Genomic DNA, 8,842 nt, shown 5'->3' on the forward strand with positions numbered 1-8,842 from the left:
TTCAAGGCCAATATAGTCTACATAGTGAGACACCTCTACACACACAGTCCCTACTCCACCATTTTAGGAACAAACCCAAGAGTTGAGATCGTAAATGTTTCACATTTGGGTATTTTTTCAGATTATGGAATACTATCATAGATAGATAGATAGAGATAGAGATTTTATAGGGATGGGACCCAAGTCTAAGCATAAAATATACTTGTTTTATATATGCTTTGCACATAGTTTGAAGACAGTTTTATTCAATATATGGATATTTGGTTTTTCTAGACAGGGTTTCTCTGTGTAGTCCTGGAACTCACTCTGTAGACCTGACTGGACTCGAACTCAGAGACCAGCCTGCCAGCCTCTACCTCTCCAGAGCTGGGATTAAAGGCGTGTATGATCACCACCCTCAGTATTTGTCATAATTTTGTGTGGTCCATCACACCAGGCCAGACGTGAAATTTTACACTTACACGGTCACATCCATGCTTAAAGAGTTTTCCATTTTGAAGCCCTTTCGATTTTGAAGTGTCCAATTGAGGATGTTCAGCCTGAATACAGATATGTAAAAGTGGACGCAGGAAACCCTGAGTATCCATTTATGTACAGCCACATATACAGCTTCCTTACAGGAATTTACCTGGGCTGATCATTTACATCTCATGCTGATGCCTGAAGTCAGAGGGGGCAGGTAGCTGGGAGACAAAACTGGGGAGATGGCTCAGTGCATAAAATGTCACCAGGGCATCATGAAAAGGCTCAGTGCTGTGCTGTGCCACTGCTGGGAAGGCAGAGGAGGAAAATCAATAGGTCTTGCTGGCCAGAAGGTTTAGCCAACTCAGTGAGCTCCAAGTTCAATGAGATAGCCCACCTCCAACAAAACAAACAAACAAAACCAAGGTGGGTGGGGCCGTAGAGATGGCTCCGCAGGTTAAGTCACCTGCACCTAGACTGATGGCCTGAGTTCAATCCGTGGCACCTATAAGGTGACTTTTACACACATATGCTAGTGCATGCATGTGTATACATACATGTGTGCATATATAACACACTAATAAATTAAAATATAGTAAAGAAGTAATTTAAAAATATGTAACAGGAAGCAATTGAGGTCAACATCTGGCTTTCATACCAATGCACATGTACACACACACAGGAACACACATACACACATACACACACACACACACACACGCACAGGGAAAGTTGGGAAGATCAAGAACAAGATAGAAATCTCATGGCTTTTATCCTGAGGACAGACAGAAACCTATATCAGTCCTTGTTGCCTCTTTACTAGCTGACAGGGGTGCCTTGCAGAAGCTAAGTCTTTGGTCACAGAACTAAACACCCTGGCCCAGGGCAGGAGGAAAGCCCGAGGAGGATCCGCCAGATTCGGAAGCAATTGTACACCCTACCACTGAGGCAAGTTACCAGAGAAGCAAAAACTTATGTGAGCCACAACATAGCTGCCTCTTCTCCTCAGCCCCAAATCACCCATGGGAAGCCATTCATGACCTACTGTCACAGGAAACACCTGGGAAAGGGAATTCTGGGTAATGTAGCTCAGTTTAGTGAAGCTGACATGTCACAAGCCTCCACACTGCCTCTGTCTCCATAACTGAGGAAAGGGAGGCTTTCCTTTTTGAGAGAGACCTGGAGTCTGGAAGGCTGCCATAGAGCTGGCCCAGTCTAAACAAACCTCTCTCTCTGGTACAGGTTGGAGACCAGAGGGAATCTCAAACCTAGCAAGGGTTCAGTCAGGGGAGTGCTCAGTCAGAGAATGAATCATGGCTGGCCAGAAATGGCTTGAGGGAGTGGGAGGCTATGTCTCTGAAATAGCTGGGACCTGGGAGGCAGGAGAATAAATGTGAAACAGTCAGTCTGTCCAACTCCCAGATACACAACACCCTCCCGTCAACCTCCTGCTGTCCCTTGTGAGGTGGTGTTTGAGAAGCCCGGCCTGTTAGGATTACACACACTTCCTCGTGGGCCAGGCCCCTCCGCCCCACCCCCACCCCCAGTCCTATGCCAGGAGCGGGATGGAGTCTCTCTGCCTCCCTCCTTCCACTCCACAGCCTCACAGAGTCATGTTTCTGGCTTGAGTGAAGTCCGGAATCAGGAAGGGTCACACTTGGAATGCCTGTGATCACACAAAGCTCATCTTAACCCTTGCACATTCACACTTGCTTTATGCCTCAGTCTGGTATGATGGCGTTTCTCAGGTTGAAGATAACTACCCAGGCTTGGGACAGAAGGAATTCTGTGGGTCTAGGCAGATTTCTTGAATATTGGAGAAGCCACAAATCTATAAAGTTATTCCCAAACCTACAGAAGAAGGAAAGAAAACTCCAGAAGGTTTGGAGGCCTCAGAGACTCAAGCCAATGACAGGAGAGTGAGGAACAGGAGGCTGCCATGGACAGGCTCTCAAGCCCCCTTCCTAGAGACTCCTTCCCTCGCTTCCCAGCACCTTTTTCAGTCCCTCAACGCTGCTACCTAGGGTCCAGCATGCACATAAAGAAGCTCAAGTCTACCCAGCTAAAAGAGACTCAGGCTCCCAGATAGAGGAGACTACGGACCAAGAACAAGAAGTTAAGAGGCTGATTGGAGATTTCCCAGCAAGAAAAGACATGAGCTCATTAGAGCAGGAGTAACTGATTGGTTCCAGAGATGGATGGTTCTCATCAGCCAAGGCAGGAAGCAGGCCGGGCTCAGCATGTGTGGAGGCAAAGGAGGGGACGAGCCCTTCAGGGACTCATACTCTGTGCTAGGGAACCCTGTCCCCCAGAAAGACCGGTTAGCTTTTCCGCAGGGAAGGGAGTAGCTAAGGGGAGGGGGAGGTATGTGAGAGCTCAACCTCCAGGCAGCGGGGTGGACATAAGCCCCTGTCTGCCCCACGTGTCAATCACAGACACAGCCGCTGGTGCAATCAGTCAAAAGCCCTTCGAGGTGATCTTGGATCACCCTGGGGGACAGTCCAAGAGACCCTGTGCCAATGAGATTATCCCTCGGTCTCAGGTCTTTCACACTTTTTTTTTTTAATCCCCATCCCTGCTGGCTTTTGGACTCTAGAACTGTCTCATTTCACATCACATTAAAATTGGTTGCTCAGAGAGCTAAGACTGCTTCTGCTTCTGGTCTTTTGAGCCTTGGGATATATTCTGGCATCTTCTGTGTGCGCGAGCAGAGTGCTGAAGGCACTCAGAACCAAAAGAGAGCAGCACCTCCAGCCCCACCCCACCCCCACCCCCACCCCCACCTCCTGCCCCAGCATCTCTTCTGGAAGAAAAGAGCTGTGATACTAGCCAGGCCAGCCTGGGCCTCAGCTTCCTCTCTGCAACTGCCAAGAATCCCCTCTGCCTTAACCTTTGAAAGGAAGAAGTAGGAAGTGTGGCATAGGGAATACGCCAGGCTCAGAGACATCCAGGGGGTGACATCATCCTGGGGAGTGGGACAGGAAGTAGCTGTTTTAAGAATTTTATGAGGAAAAGACCAGCATCTGGGAACACCCATCAGGAAGACAGCCAGCTGCACCGTGATGCAAAACTGATTCTATTAGTTCTGTAGTCTGTGTCACGGCTTTCAGAGTTCTAAACCATCCCCTTGGTGTCTCACAGGAGTGAGTCTGGAGTCCCTGTGACATGACCTGGGTCCTACTCAGCCACTCTTGCAAGACAAAATCAACGTGTTGACCAGCTGGGCGCTCATCTGGAGCTAGGGAAGAGGGGAGGAGGTTGGGGGGGGAGGGGAGGGGGACGGGACAGGCTACTCCCTCGCACATTCAGGCTGTTGACATAATGCCTTCTCTACAGCTGCAGGTCTGAGGTCCTATTTCCTGGCTGGCTGTCAGCCAGGGGCTGCGATCTGCTCCCAGAGGCCAACTGCATTCCTCTTTGCATGGCCCCCTTCATCTTCAAAGCAAGGGCACCACATGGAGTCTTTGTTGAGCTTTGAATCTGACTCTTCTGGTACCAGGCAGGGTAGCTATATCCACTTAGAAGCAAGCACTCCTGTGGTTAGATCAGGCACACCCGGATAAAGTTGCACATAACTGAGACCAATACCAGGGAGTCACAGTCCAGGAAGCCAACCTGGGATTCTGCCTACCACAGGAAGGAGTCAAGCAGGATGAGGCACCTACCCCATGTCCATAAGCCCAGCACTAGGGAGCTTGAGGCAGAGAGACTGTGAGTTCAAGGCCAGCTTGGACTACACAGTGAAATCCTGTCTCAGAAAGAGGACAAATAGAGAAGATGAAGGGAGAGAAATGGGATAGTAAAGTCAAAATAGCTGGAAGAAGGAGAGGGGGCAAGGAGTGGCTACATAGTAATTAAAAGTCACAATGAGGCACAGACATATTAAAGCTCTTAATTGTGCCTCACCTTGATCCTCCATACCCACTAATAGTCACTCACATTCCTTCTCAGTCCCCAGCCTCAGAAGAGGATCTTTCCCTCTGTCAATAATTTTGCCTTGTCTGGATATGCCATTTGACCTAGAGTCACCCAGTGCCTGGTATTTTTGTGTTGACTTAGTGTGATATTTCCTAGGATAATGATACACAACATACCATGTACCACTACATCACTTTTTTTTAATTATTTTTACATGAGTTACATTAGTATGAGTGTTTTGCCCATGTATATGTCTGTGGACAATGTGGATGCCGGGTACCCAAGGAGGTCAGAAAAGGGTTTTGTATCTCCAGAACTGGAGTGATGGAGAGTTGGAAGCTGCCATATGGGTACTAAAAACAGATTGTGGGTTCTCTGCAAAGCAACCAACACTCTTAACCTAGGAGCTATCTCTCAAGTCTCCACAGTTCCTCTATATAGTTGAAATAATAATAATTCATTGTGTGGGCTATTATGCCTCATTAATTCAACAGTCAGTTGATGGACATTTAGGTTGCATCACATTATGGCTATTTTAAATAATGCAGCTTCATATGCATGGGCATATTTTTATTTCTTTTGGGTGTCTACCTAGTAGTTGCAATTGCTGGATTGGATGATAACTCTGTGTCGAACTTTTGAGAGACTACCAAATGGCATTGCTGTGAGGAGCGGGTGTGGCAGCAGTCCCAAGATGGCGCCCGGGACTGCAGCTAAGCCTTATGACTTGCACCTGACTTCCTCATACACCTGAAAATAAGCTACAACCATTGCGAGAGCTGTGCAGGTGCACCATGATGCTGGTGGTGTAAACAAGTCCATATTTGGTGGAGACATGTCCCTGCCGCCCTGATTGGCTGAAGCTGCGTGCCTGGTGAGGTGGCGTGGCCTGCCGTGAGTGGATGGGGGTTGAGTGTATATAAGCAGACCTCCCTGGGTGCCCGGGGTCCCCGTAGCAGCATCGAGGCGTTCCTGCAATAAAGGCTGTTGAGAAGAATCCGACCGTGTTGTGTCTTCCTTGCGGGCTGAGGTGGGCGCGACACATTGCTTTTTGAGATTCTTGAGGAACATTTTCATTTCAGAGGTTAACAACAAAATAGTTTAAAATAAATAAATAAGCCAACTTAACAAGAAATATAAGAAAGATCAGGATTTGACGAGGGATGAGGGACAGGTCAAAATGGGTTAACATAAGACTTGATCATAGAATTTCCAGGTCTGAGGGAGCATATGTGGATCAAGCGAGAGAGCCATCATAACCCAACCCATAATTCACTATTGGGGGAGAAAATATCATTTCACATCCCACATTGCAACATCCCCCACTTTACCCCTGGTCAGGAGAGTCCTCTATCAACCAACGGTGATCTGTCTCAGGGCCCCCTGAACACCACACAGAAGGCAAAGCCAAAGGAACAAGTTGTTAGACAACTGATCCAACTCCTGCCCCTGGATGCCGATGGCCTCTCAACAAAAGGAATCTAAGCAGACAGTTCTAACAAGCCCTACAGCTCAGTCATCAGGATTTTCACCACACCGGCTGCCAAGTGGTGCTCCGTGCCATGGGGTCCTGAAGGGGAAGAAGAAACCAGAACAGACAAACTGTTCTGAGGGAGTCACCCCTGAAATGTTTAGGAAGAGACTTGAACGGATAGATGGTTTTTAGCCAAACATGATGAGGAGAAGAAGGAAAGACTGAAAGTGTCTGAACAAAAATTGGAAAGGCCCAGATCTGGAAGGGGTGGGTCAGAAGGGGTGCTAACATTGGCCAAGTAGCAAAAAAATGAGGAAGAAAAGTCAGTTCCACCCCCCCCCCCCCAAATCCTCTTCAAGGATGCTAGCCAGGGCTGTGCTCTTTTGCAAACCTCTTCTATTAGCTTGTTTATCTTGATTCTTGCTCTCCCTACCCTCATAGCTGACTCTGTGTACAAGCCCCAGGACTACCAGACTCCTTCCCACCCTACCTACTGCAAGTGGGTACTATGGATTGCCCGTTGATCATACATAGGACCTCTCCTTTTCTCTGAAATTTATAAGAAGTGGAGCTGGAGAGATGGCTCAGTAGTTAAGAGCATTTACTGATCTTCCAGTAAATGTCCCCTCCCCAGAACCCATACCATCCATAGCTCAGTTCCAGGGAGGCCAATGCCTCTTCTGACTTCTGTTGTCACCTGCATGCAATGGCATACACACATACACTCGGGTGCACACACATACACATAAAATTCATATTCTTAAACTTAAATAAGTAAAAATGAAATGTATAAGAAGGGACCCTCATTCTGCCACATGGACCTGATCTCACTTCAGAGTCTCTGCAGTGTTCTTCTCTATCCATCCATCTATAGGAACACATATAGGCAATTAAGAATGCTAAGATAAATTTGCTAATAGATGCAGACATGCTATTCCCCTGGGGCAGAAATCAACTACATCCCTGTACAAGGCTCATTTGAATTTTTATTCACAGCAATCAACAGCAGCATCTCCATGACTTATCTTCCGTCTCTACAGAGTCGCAGATGTTTTTAAAAGAAGACAGACAGGAAGAAAGGCATAAACCTTTGTAGATTCAGCTAACCTCAAGAAGGATGCTCTAAGCCAGGCACTGGTAGCGCACACCTTTAATCCCAGCACTTGGGAGGCAGAGGCAGGTGGATTTCTGAGTTCGAGGCCAGGCTGGTCTACAGAGTGAGTTCCAGGACAGCCAGGGCTACATGGAGAAACCCTGTCTCAAAAAACCAAAATGGAAGGGAGGGAGGGAGGGAGGGAGGGAGGGAGGGAGGGAGGAAGGAAGGAAGGAAGGAAGGAAGGAAGGAAGGAAGGAAGATATCCTAAGGACCATACCCTTGAAAGGAACCCAGCCATGCCTATGCCCATTTCAAAGTCTTTTGTAAATTTCCCTGGCAACCTGAGGTTGCCAGTGTGGTCCAAGTGAACTTGGACTTATACAGAGGGATATTATGGGATGTGCCGTGGTTGAGCTGAGGCAATGGGGTCCAAAGGTTTTCTTCATTCCTGACAAGCAGATTCAGAGACACCATGGGCACTTGGGACCCTAGAACCCAGATTACAAAAGGAAAACCGTGAGTTTCCAAGGTTCCTCCCTGTGTAGGTCTCAACACTATCTGAAACTTCCATTTCCTAACTCTTAATCTCTTTATATCATTTAAGTCAAACCTCTTCCTTATATTGAGAGACTGGAAAGCTTAAAGATGAACTGTGAGTTGGTCTGTTCAGTTTTTAACTTTTTTTTTCCTTAATTCAGAGTCAACACTGAAATTCTTACAAAGAACAGGCCCCACCCTCCACCTGTCTTCTCTCAGATCTCACCTTCTACTCTCCCCTTGATCTCCCCAGTCTCCAGAGTCTCCTCCAGGCCTCCAGGTAGGCTCCACATCACAGCCTATGTGTTTGCTTCTCCTCGGGTATAGAATGCTCTCCATCCTCTTTGAAGACAGTTTCCTGGTGGGGTCTGCTAAGACCAACTCTTCCTCTAATTCCAGCCTCCACCCTCACATTCCTAACTTGTCTAATTTATCCCATAAATGCATCCTCTTTGTCTTAGGGTTTTTATTGCTGGGACAAAACACCATGAGCAAGTTGGAGAGAAAATGGATTATTCAGCTTACACTTCCACATTGCTGTTCATCACCAAAGGAAGTCAGGACAGGAAGTCACACAGGGTAGGAACCTGGAGGCAGGAGCTGATACAGAGGCCATGGAGGAGTGCTGCTTACTGGCTTGCTACCCTGGCTTGCTTAGCTTGCTTTCTTATGGAACCCAGGACCACCAGCCCAAAGATGGCACCACCCATAATAGGCTGAGTCCTCCCCTATTGTTCACTAATTGAGAAAATGCCTTACAGATGGATCTCACGCAAGCATTTCCCCAGCTGAGCCTCCTTTCTCTGTGATGACTCTTGCTTGTGCCAAGTTGAAACAAAAACATCCAGTAGATTCTTCTAACACATTGCACAATTTACTTGTTGATTTCCTTTCCTGTCTCTACCATGAGAACACAAGCAACAAGAAGGAAGGTGTTTTTCCATTCGTTTCTTTGTTTTTTGAGACAGGGTCTCTCTATATATATGTAGCTCAGGCTGTCCTGGAACTTACTATGTATACCAGGCTAACCCTGATTTCACAGAGATCCTCCAAAGGCAGGTGTTTCTTCTGTATTGATGTAGAAACCCTGCCCTCCATACTTCCTATGATAATGTCAAAAACAAAGATTACAGGATGCTGGATGGGTAAATGGGTGACTTAGGAGAACTGGCTCCCATAGACACCACCACATCACACTGGCTGGCGCAATAAGGATTGGCTGAACTCCTTTCTTGCTAAGGAAGACGAACACTTTGAAGGGAAGACTCACATACAATGATAAGCCTTGGCAGCTACAGAGACCTGTAGAGTGATGTATGGTAGTTATCTTAGGCCCACCTGTAGGCTTATCTGTG

The sequence above is a fragment of the Mus musculus genome, chromosome 11 (genome assembly GCF_000001635.26).
Source record: "Mus musculus strain C57BL/6J chromosome 11, GRCm38.p6 C57BL/6J".
Taxonomy (NCBI): Eukaryota; Metazoa; Chordata; class Mammalia; order Rodentia; family Muridae; genus Mus; species Mus musculus.